Source organism: Periplaneta americana, chromosome 14 (genome assembly GCF_040183065.1).
Source record: "Periplaneta americana isolate PAMFEO1 chromosome 14, P.americana_PAMFEO1_priV1, whole genome shotgun sequence".
In the NCBI taxonomy this organism is placed as follows: Eukaryota; Metazoa; Arthropoda; class Insecta; order Blattodea; family Blattidae; genus Periplaneta; species Periplaneta americana.
This window is the reverse complement of record NC_091130.1, coordinates 149,203,754-149,215,604: the sequence shown is the minus strand read 5'-3', so window position 1 is coordinate 149,215,604 and position 11,851 is coordinate 149,203,754. Positions and strand designations below refer to the sequence as shown.

The 11,851-nt window shown below is 34.9% G+C and overlaps 1 non-coding gene across 1 annotated transcript; it reads left to right on the top strand.

Annotated features, from left to right (window-relative positions):
- The first annotated feature begins 11,020 nt into the window (after positions 1-11,020).
- Positions 11,021-11,092, top strand: TRNAE-UUC (transfer RNA glutamic acid (anticodon UUC)). The gene has a single exon. It is a non-coding gene; the product is annotated as a tRNA-Glu (tRNA).
- The last annotated feature ends 759 nt before the right edge of the window (positions 11,093-11,851 follow it).

Below are 11,851 nucleotides of genomic sequence, written 5' to 3'. Positions count from 1 at the left end.
TTTTTTCACTGATGAAATCAACAAATCTACTTTAGGGAAATTGTCTCTGACCACTTCTGCCACACGATGAAATGCATGCGCCACACAAGTAAAATGAGTCAATTTAGGATATACAACAGATAATGCTTGTCCAGCTTTGACCATATAAGGGGCAGCATCGCTAATAAAGAATAACACATTATCGTACATAATACCCTTTGGCCACAGGATACCCATAGCTTCGTTGAACAGTTTAACTATAGTTTTGTTATTGCACTTTTCTAGAACATCACAATGTAAAAGAATTCGTTCAGAATATTGTTCACTTAACAAACCGATAACTACATTACCAACAAGTCTACCTTCTTTGTCGGGAGTCTCATCAATGGAAACCCAAATTGAACTATCTTTAATTTCATCTCTTATCTTCTGTATTGTCTCATCGTAGATGGATGGAGCATACGTCTTCCTAAGTGTTGACTCATCCGGGATTGTATGTTGAGTATATTTTTCAAGGAATTCCCTGAAGACCTTATTCTTTAGTTTGTAGAGAGGAATATCAGCAGAGATGAGAGAACGGCACAGGTCGATGTTAAACTCAGATCTTACATTCGATGTTGTTGGTTGTGTTAAAAACAATTGTCTCTGCTTGGAATTTAGTTGTTTGTTGGCCTGATGTTTACTAGTTGTAATGTGTTGTTGCACCAGGAACTTTTGTGTAGATGATACTGCACACTGACACAAATTACAAAATAATATTTTATTGTCAGTTGATAAACCATCTTCTTTAAATTCTGAAATGTAACTTGTTAGTTTTGATTTTAAATTGACTGAATGACGTACTTTTGGCATATTTACCGTCTTTATAGTATGATTTACAAAACTGAACCTATGTGTACTCTGACTGGCATTTAACTGTTGAGCTGCACAACTGAAGTCTGTTAAAAATTTTAAATTAAATTAATACAGTTTTGTAACTTACTTTCCCATTGTTGATAGGACTGCTAATTTTCAAATAACTCTGATGTTAAAGGGATTACTGAACATGTGTTTAAATCTCTATTGTTGAAATGTATTTTTAAAAGTTAATGGAATTTTGTTTTGTTTTATTGTTAAACCTAATATAATATGGACTGTTTTATATGAAATATGGAAAATATATGGAAATTAACGAAAATATGTACTAAACTCTAAAATATGGAAAAATATGGAAAATAAAAGTAGGATTTTTCAACCCTACACATTGTGAAACATAAAGATAATGCAAAATATAAATTATATTAGCTTTATAAGTAAATATGTATTTACATATAAATCCTTTCCCTGCTAATTATTATGGATCTGTGTCAGATATTTCAGTATTTAAGTTCTCGAAAAATAAAATTTTACGAGACAATTGGTTAAAGTGCATACATCGTGACAATTTCCAGATTAAGGAAACTACAATGTTACACATAAAACATTCTGAACCTAAATTAGTTATTAGAGAAGATATTTTTCCTATCATAAATGGTGATGCTTTTTGTGTTCTCCGGGAAATGAATCTTACCAATGATCCCTAACTAACCATATTTCCTAACCAATCTTTCTACCATACTGCCAGTCTTCTTCTAACTCCCAGAAAGAAACCGGGTCAACGGAGAGAGAAACAGATGGAAAAAGAGGAAGAATTTTTCAGGGAATGGTGTGAGAGGGATATTATTCATACTTTTGATCAGCTTCAAAGTGAAGTTCAGGAAAGAAGTATGGCTTCATTTATGACTATTGTGAAAGGAGACTATGTTATTTTCCTGAATATGAAAGATGACAGCGTAGAAGAAATTCTATTATTATCGTTGGGATTTAAAATAATAAGTTTTCATTAATAACCATACAAAAGTGTTCAACGAAAAAAATTCATTTCAAACGAGTTTTAGGAAAAAGTGAAAAAAGCTGACGAAAAGTTAAGTCTGAAAGTGACAAAACGTAAAGAATTGAAATTGAGGAAATAGGCCAAGGACCCTAGATTATGTCATCATTAAGAGATAAAATGTAAGCTGATTATTATTATTATTATTATTATTATTATTATTATTATTATTACCGATAGTAGTAGCAGTGGTACTGTAGTAATAGGAATAGCAACAGCAGTAGTTGTATTAGTAGTAATATTGGCAGACATTGTTTAATTGTTATTTATTTTGGTTATATGTTATCCTTTTGTATGCCCAACAAAAAATATTAGTGATACCCGGCCCCGGAACAATTTTTCTCTTGGAATTATTTAAGTCTGATTCACAGGCAGCTTTACCTGAACCGACGTATGCGACTTGTGAGATGCGAGGCGAGATCATATATCTTACTTAGCCTATACTGTATATAATAGAAAGAAGAGTTTAAATTCGTTGGAAATAATGGGATTTAAAAAGCTAAAAACATCAGATACGTAGGCAAAAAAATGCAAGCCAAGGAATTCTGTTACTGTTAAACTGTGTATTTTAATAATTGTATGAGATAAAATATTTCATAAGATAAGAAAAATCAGAGAACATGATGAAGTTAAGCTTAATTAAAATACCGTTTGGAAACACTTTTTGGTTCTGCAGACCCTATCACTCGCGAACCACAGGTTGGGAACCACTGTTAGACTACTGTGTATATACTGTATTACAGTTGATTATGATTACTACTTCCTATAATTTCACTTTCTCGTACGAATCGTCAAGAGAAAATATTGTGATTCTGCAAAAATAGACTTCCAAATTTCCACAAAATACGCTTTTTCACCATCTTTATTGCCAAATTCAATTTTGACGTGCCGTAAGTCTAACAGGTTTGTTTCTGCAGCAGTTTGCAATCTTCATGGCCATGCGTACATCGAATTTACTGTGTAAAATTGAAGTGCGCATGCTCATGACGGTTTTAAACAGTTGGAAACTGCTGCAGAAACAAACCTATTAGATACAGTATATTATAATGTATTCTGATAGGCTTTTAATCATATTCGTACTTATTTCCGGTGTAGATAATCGTATTATCGTAATAAGAAAGGCATTAAATATCCTGGTAAAGAGTAAGGGGAAAAATAAGAAATTGACTATGTAATCGAAAATAAATATTGCTCTTTAATAGCTAATTTAAATCGTGTTTTAAGCAATAATTATTATTGCACTACAAGCAATACAATTGCTTTCCGAGCCAACAACTGCCTGTTATTAAGCAGGCTAGGTATTAGCCACACTCCATCCATGTGTAAGTATAATTTTACAAGAGGCATCATCTCACATTATATTGTCCAATCAGTTTTTCGGATCTTTTTAACAAGTAAATGAGGATGCACTCGAGCAGAACCGGGTAGTTACCACTTTTTCTTCATCCGGTTCTTTCTCAATTACACCAGCAATTGAGGAATCTTGCTGTACAAATTTACATAATGAACACATTCAATTAAAATAACTATAGTAGCAAGATTACAATAACTAGCGAAAGAATTACACCATAAATCGATAAGCTATGAATTAATCACAGCGACGACGCTGGTCGGAGAAGGTAATTATTAATTATTAGAGCAATTAATTGTAGAATTAAATTATTGGTGTATATTTTCTCGAGAAACTATTCCTTGTTGCCATCATTCCATCATATCTTCATCCAATATTGTTAGAGACCGTAAATAAATTCACGGAATAGCGGTGTAAATAAGATGACAACGGGAAACTGGGTAAGAATACAGTGAGTATAGAGTTCCATTGTGTGATCGTGGTGAATCAAACCATGAATATTGCAAATGCTTATTGTAACAACATAACATAATAGTGTTTATGCTTGACCATGGCGAAATGTAGTAATTATACACCTGGTAGTAGCCCTTTAATGCACCTCATTAAAGTACACCTATTCATTATGGTTCAGTTGTTCAGCCAATGAGAAATCACCATTGTACCATTATAAAAGCGCAAGTATCGATTATTCTCGGATATGCAATCGAAAGACAACTAGCGAAAAGTCACGGAGGCTGGAAATCCAATACTGTCGCAGAAGGTCATGTTCTGTTACTATAATAATTAGCGTTAATTGTAAATAATATTCAAATAAATTCAATTTGTCATCTCGTTTTTCAATTCTAAATCAATTTCCAGGTTATATCAAAACTAATGTTCATGTTATTCTCTAGATTATATCAAGGTCAATGACATTCGTTCCTCGGAAAAAATCAATACTTTCGCGTCTGCACACATCTCACAATTTAGGTCAGTTCCGCTCCTCACTTACATAACCATAACATGAATACTTAAGAATAATTTCAAGTTAGAAATATGGTCGAGCATAAAACGTCGTTTGAAATTTGCCTATAATGGTAATTAAGACGCTCGTATGAAAATTATGAAACTCGCTTGCGCTCGTTTCATAAACAAACATACTCGCTTCTTAATTACTACCATTATAGGCTCGTTGCATAATGTACTATTTTCCGCTAAATCTGGTGTTTTTAAGTGTTTACCGGATAAAATTTATGAAATTTGTATTCCTCATATAAGGATTTAGCAGTTAGGCCATATTTTACATTGACTATTACACTTTTACTACTTTTGATCAACAGAACAGTACAGAACGACGTGTTTCAAGCAATCATGGCTGCTTATCCTACAATTTTTATCATCTCCCTAGCATGTTTGTTTTTATCACCTCCCTAACATTTGTTTCTTTGTTTGCCAACGTTGTACTTTCAATAATTGTAGCTATCTTATAAAATGATTCATGTTTATTTCATCATCCTGAATTAAGGTTGCAGGATTGAATCCCGGCGGGATCGACTCTTTTCGAACAGAAAGAAAATAAAGTAGGTTATAGAAATTCAAAAATTAAGAAAGTTTCTCTTCTGTGGCCCTGTGGCGTAATGGAAAACGCGTCTGACTTCGGGTCAGAGAGTTCCAGTTCGAGTCCTGGCAGGGTCGATGCTTTTCCTACTCGAAGAGAAAATATACAAAGTTACTGTGTAAAGACTAAACTGAGGGCTCTGTGACATAATACATAATGTGTTTTTTAGATCAAGCAAAAACATTTCAGGTTTATATTTTTACTCGGTTAAGTGTTCACACAGTCAAGCAAAACAAAAGAAACGTGAATTGGCGCAACGAGTAACAGGTCTGACTTCAATATGAGCATATTCCAAGTTCAAATCCTGGCAGGATAGGATTGTGAAAACCCCGTTTTTTTTAGCGCAACTCGGGTAGATTTTAATTTGGAATTTTTATTTTATTATTTTTTGTAATTTTTTTTAATTTGTCTACTTCTATTTTATATTGATTTTATTTCACAGCGTAATTTTATGTGTGAGTGTGTGTTTGCATTATTTCACCGTGTGCCTTTTACAATTAGGGGAGAGTCGGGTAGTATCGGACATCGGGTAGGATCGGACAGAGCGTTTCTTTCATCTACCACCATATGGTAGTATCTGAATGACATGGTTACGTTTCTCTATGCGACATCACAGAAACGTAACCATGTCAATCAGGTACTATCATTTAGTATTAGTATTTATTTAGTATTTATTTATTTAACCTGGTAGAGATAAGGCCGCCAGGCCTTCTCTGCCCCTCTACCAGGGGATTACAACTATAACATGAACAATAAGATTACAATTAATATTAAATTTACAATTACCATTACATTAAAAATTAAAGTACGACAAGAATACCTGATTAATGAAAACTAGACATTTTATCATAGAAGTTAAGAACAAAGAATATTTTTGTATTTACTAAATTACAAATTAAACCTACAATAACAAAATTCTATAGTGATGAAATTACCGGATATTGAAATATTTTGTGATAGATTAAGAGAACTATTTACAAGAAACCATGTCTGAACGAGTCTCAATTACTGACCAAGTGCCTAGTAAGTTTGCGTTTGAATTGAATTTTATTTCGACAGTCCCTGATGCTAGCAGGTAACGAATTCCAGAGTCTTGGCAGGGCTATTGTGAAAGAGGATGAGTATGAGGAGGTGTGGTAGATGAAAGAAACTCACTGTCCGATATTACCCGATGTCCGATACTACCCGACTCTCCCCTATAAGTAAAAACTAAATTGAATCCTATAGATTCAAAATCCCCTACATCCATTTTCACAAATTGAAGAATTTTGACAGTAATTGGTTCCAAATAGAGAGAATTTTCAACCTAACAGTGACTTTTAACAAACCTTTTTCTTTAAATTTAGTGGCTTTTCTAATTCAAACTACATAAATCATTAGAATTCATTCTTAACGAGCAATATGCGGGTATAAATAAATTATGAACAAAATGGTCTTTAGGGGGTTTTGAATCTAGAGGATTCAATTGTTTATTCCTGTTTAATTTACTCCATTAATTAATTAGACTATTGTTTAATCACACTTTTTTTTTGTCCTCACACATATTAAGATGTGTATATAGCATAGGAGGCAGAGATGATTATGTTTTCTCTCTCATTGGCGAAACAGTTGAAAACCTATTGACTTTACACAAGAATTTCGTTCGTGTTTCGAGATGTTGCTACATATTTTATTGCAAATATCAGTTGGTACTAAACCCAGTTTACATGTTTTTAAGTTAATTTTATATAACATATGTATAAGATTAAATGGCGATCTTCCTCGTGTTAATTATGTAAGCATGTGCGGCTTACAGCTGTTTCGGTGCTATTCGACACCATCCTCAAAGCCTACTAGATATCGGCGCTATCTCAACTTCGCTGCCTGTTGTGTGGGTGCGTTCGTGTGATGAAGAGTTGTGTCATTTATTATTCAAGTGTTAAAAGTAGTATACGAAAGATTCAACATGGATATGTAGAAACTAATCTCGAGTTATTTACTTGTATTCAGTTAGAAATAACATACATATAGTGACTTTCGTACAATTGGGCATAAAAAAATTAAAATACTGACTGTCTCTCCTGTGAGGTTTGGATTTTGATTCATTATTTTCATATACTGTAACTGCAGTTAGAATCACATTTCATAAACTCATGTATCATAATCGTAGCACTTCCAGAACATTCGACACATACAAGCTGAAATACCCCAACACGGGATGAATCCGGTCGAAATGTTAAGTTTTCTCATTTTTCTAAGCGTTAACCATATAAAGTTATATCCCACCTTTTTTTCGGAGAAAGTTCCGCTCATACAAGTCCTCTCCTATTTTTTTATCTATTCTGTGAATGAAAAATTTTATTCTTTTCTTAGTGGGAAACGCTTCATTACTGCACAGTGAACTATCACCATTTTGAATTTTGAAAAAAAAAAAAAATGTATATAGGCCTATATAAAATTAATTTTTTTAATCATAAAAATAGTTTTATCATACAGCGGAAGGACAGTGTTTTATACATACCAATTTTCATTATTGTACAAGTTGCAGTAATGGAGGAAAAAAAATGTTGAATATTTCCAAATATCTTACTGCTGTAAGCTGTACCTAACCCCTTAAATTGACTGAGCATATTGGGAATTCAATCAATGGCTTTCCTAAAACACGCTACGAAATGTTTCGTATAAAACAAATTTTATCTCGAAAACAAAGCAAAAACGAGCTCGATCCCAGGTGGTGACAGGATTTTTTTCTCGTTGCCAAACTTTCAGAACGGCCCCGAGGTTCACTAGCCTCCTATAAAATTGAGTACCGGGTCTTTCCCGGGGTAAAAGGCGGTCAGAGCGTGGTGCCGACTACACCACCTCATTCTAGTGCCGAGGTCATGGAAAGCATGGGGCTCTACCTCCATGCCCCCCAAGTGTCGTCATGGGATACCGTTACCTTTACTTGCGGTTCCCTCTGTATACTGATAGTAACGAGGTCACTTGCTATCAGTTTTCGTACATAGTTTGTTTCAATTATAGGTCTACTGAGAAATTCTTGTTTGGGACTTGCATGTTTGTCTATTTCTTCTCCGTACATTTCTTCCAAATCTTTCACTCTTATAGAGTATGTCATACAATACAGTATATGGTATGATAAATCTAGGCACTGCATTGGATGAGGAGTGAGGACGGAGAAACGACATGGGAAACAGCAGAAGAGAAAACCAGCTCCACCACGAACCCCACTTGCACTATGGTGAAAATGAGGGGTTGGGTGCAAGAAAGGCACTTCTCTCAAATGCAAGTTTTGAGAAAATTGATGTTGAAAATTCAAACCATAATGATGTTACCTATGGACGCCTTTACATTTTGGTTACTCCTGACCTCTATAAGCACAGTATTGAACTACAACTTGGTGATCATATGCATAACAGATCAGGGAACACAATAAAGCGTGTTACTCAAAAATGGCACATCCTCTAAAATGCCCTTCCTGCACCCAACCCCTCAATTATAAAAGAGAACTAGGACAAAACCTGCCTCACTCAAAAGTCTTCGACTACATACTGTAGCCTATGTACATTTGTAGAACACGTTTCTCTTGTAAGGGGTTGTTTATTGAATTGCCAGTATGAAACTTCATAAATAGTAACATTTTTTGCGAGTGTTCCTTGCATCAAGTACTGCTCCGTTAATATTCATTTCTCATTACAGTTGTCATGACATTAACATTATAATGTTGAAGACGGACATGAACTTTCATTCAGATTGTTTCTATTGGAAGTTTGATGCTATAAAACAGCGGTTCACAAACTTTTTGAAAGCGCGCAAGGGCGTCCGCAGGATCCAATCTCAGTGGTAGCAAAATGGTTAGAAAATTAGACGAAATGGATGGACGAGGAGAGAGAAAATTGAACATGGAAAATAGCCAGTTCTGAAATCTGAATAACCCTGCGCACGCATTCATAATTTAAAGCACTCGCTTTTGTTGAATTGTTTACCAAGGGTTGAAAAAACATGCATCGAATATGTAGAAAAAATATAAAAAAACGCGTAAAAATAAAAATCTCATTGGTAGCAATTGCTATCATTGCTACCCTCTGTGCGCGCCCTTGAAGGCGCGACCCACTTTTGGGTGAAACTTCCTTTTATGACCCCTCCCCCACTATCGTATCGGTACTTAACCCCATTCGAAAAATACAAACCCTCGTAAAATCGAAAATAACAACAACCACTGGATATCACCCAAAGAGCGACAAAAATAGAAGTAGGCCAAGATGTTAATATAATAACATCCAAGGATAAAATCAGCTGATTGATAAAGAAACTTGATTTCTGGTCAATATGACTTGACAAAAATAAATTTGATTCATTCTAGTGTATTAAAGAACTTGTGGCAACTTATCTATGTATGGTAGACAAATACTGAATTTGTTTTTACCGACAAGCAAAATTAAGTTTCCACAATTTTAAATAACAGATTTTTTAAGTATTTTCCGAAAAAGCTCAAAACAATTACGACAGTGACCGATGGATAGTGAATCCGTTTTTAGACATTTTCATTCAACCGGCACAAAAATGCCAGTAAATATGAAGGAAATATGTGCCTACTGTTGGAAAGTTTAAACTTGACTTTTTTCGAAGAGCGTGGACCAGTGTTGTGGAGCAAAAGAATGCAAGAATACCTCGAACTTGTAAAATTACGTAGTTCTTAAATTTTTTCTGATATCTGCAACCTCGTATTTATATAAAATAAATTTCTTTTCTACGATCATCATCATGGGCAGGGCATGTAGCACGTATGGGCGAATCCAGAAATGCATATAGAGTGTTAGTTGGGAGGCCGGAGGGAAAAAGACCTTTAGGAAGGCCGAGACGTAGATGGGAAGATAATATTAAAATGGATTTGAGGGAGGTGGGATATAATGATAGAGACTGGATTAATCTTGCTCAGGATAGGGACCAATGGCGGGCTTATGTGAGGGCGGCAATGAAATCCGGGTTACTTAAAAGCCAGTAAGTAAGTAAGTACGATCATCATCAAAACAAAAGTGAGAAATTTGCTTGAATTTGAAAATGGTAAGTTATCATTGTACATATGGAATATGGAGTCCATATATGAGAGCTACTTTTTGAAAAACAGACATATTTATTACATAATTTTTTTAAATTTGCAACTACTGAAATATTTTTTATTCTTATGTTAAACGTTGTATATGTTTATATTTCTAAATACAAATATATGTGTGTTAATAAAACTTTTTGTATTATTTTGTAAATTATCTCGCGATTCCCCTCAGCTCCTTACACGACCCCCCCCCCACCTGGAGGTCGCGATCCATACTTTGGGAACCACTGCTATAAAATATCATGAAAGATAAATTCTTTAACTATAATTTCTATTATTTTCTCTAAATCAAGTGATTATTATTAATGCAGAAGGCCAATTACAAAAAGCAGCATCCCTAATCTCACATAACTAGGACTCAAATATATATATATATATATATATATATATATATATATATATATATATATATATTTTACTTGGTTATTTAACGACGCTGTATCAACTACGAGGTTATTTAGCGTCGATGGTATTGGTGATAGCGAGATGGTATTTTGGCGAGATGAGGCCGAGGATTCGGCATAGATTATCTGACATTTGCCTTATGGTTGGGGAAAACCTCGGAAAAAACCCAACCAGGTAATCAGCCCAAGTGGGAATCGAACCCGCGCCCGAACGCAACTCCGGATCGGCAGGCACTCAAATATTTATCCTCCCTTCGTCACCGGGGAAATTTACACAGTACATGGCTCTCCTGGCATCCAACATTTAGATTAGAATGATCTTATTAGGATTCTCAACTGTCAGAATGAATCTAGTCACGCAGTCACAGCAAAACTTCTTCCTTTCCTCTTCCTCTGGAGAGATTGACGGGGCTGGGTCGTGGCATGGACCGCCCGACATCCAGCATTCCAGCATTAAGATTGAATACCTGGAAGGCCGACCATCTGTTGGACTGGTTATTTCCAAAGATTGTAATACTGAGTCAATATTATCAAGACTAAGACGAAACAGAAAACCTCATGCCTCATCTTCCACCTGACAGAACTAGAACACAAGGTTTACCGGAAACCTGTTGCACTTGCTAACTTATACTTGAATGTCTCAGCACTTCACAATACCTTTACAGTACTTCAATACAAACGTTCGTGCTCCGGTATGGTCTAGTGGCTAGGATACCTGGCTTTCACCCAGGAGGCTCGGGTTCGATTCCCGGTACCGGAAAATTTTATGCACCATAATATTTCTTCAACATCATCTTCATGCACAGTGTTTTAAATTCAACACTCACCTCTTGTACAAAAGTTTTGTTTAGTGCTGCGATTTTTAGAATATCGCCCTCAAAAAGATAAATTAAATCAAATATAAATACACAAGTAATGAATAAACCACATAATCGCACTGTGCTGTTGTTTGATTGTCACTCTCACTAACAAATGTTAATTTAGTTCGACTGTTAATGACTCTAGAAGTCACCATGTTGTCGGAGTGTTTTAAGGTAATATTTTGCAAACACCTTTTCATAAATTTCTGAAAGAACGATCCTTTCTTTTTTTTTTAATTAATAATACCGTAATCACAATACAGACACTTTCACAGGGACTAATAATCTTTAAAGACAGGTAACTACAATGTTACTGCAAACTGCAACTGTTCATGGGTCACCCACTATCAATAAAAAACAAACTTCAATTTAATTTTTCTTTCTTACTATTAATCGAAGAGAAGCACAAAACGCAAAACGGAGGTATTGTTGTGAAATTGTAGTTATAGTCCCGTCGCTCTTATTTCCGGCAGCTAATCACGTTGCACGTCGGCTACATTTAAACGTGTGCGTCTTGTGATTCGCTGATGATGACGTTATGCATTTCCTAAGGCTCGATAAATACTTAATATAATCTCCCGCCATTTTGGCTCTTTCGTTGGCATTCGCAGAAAGCACACGAGGACGTTATTTGCCGCTCAATTATTTGCTGAATTACA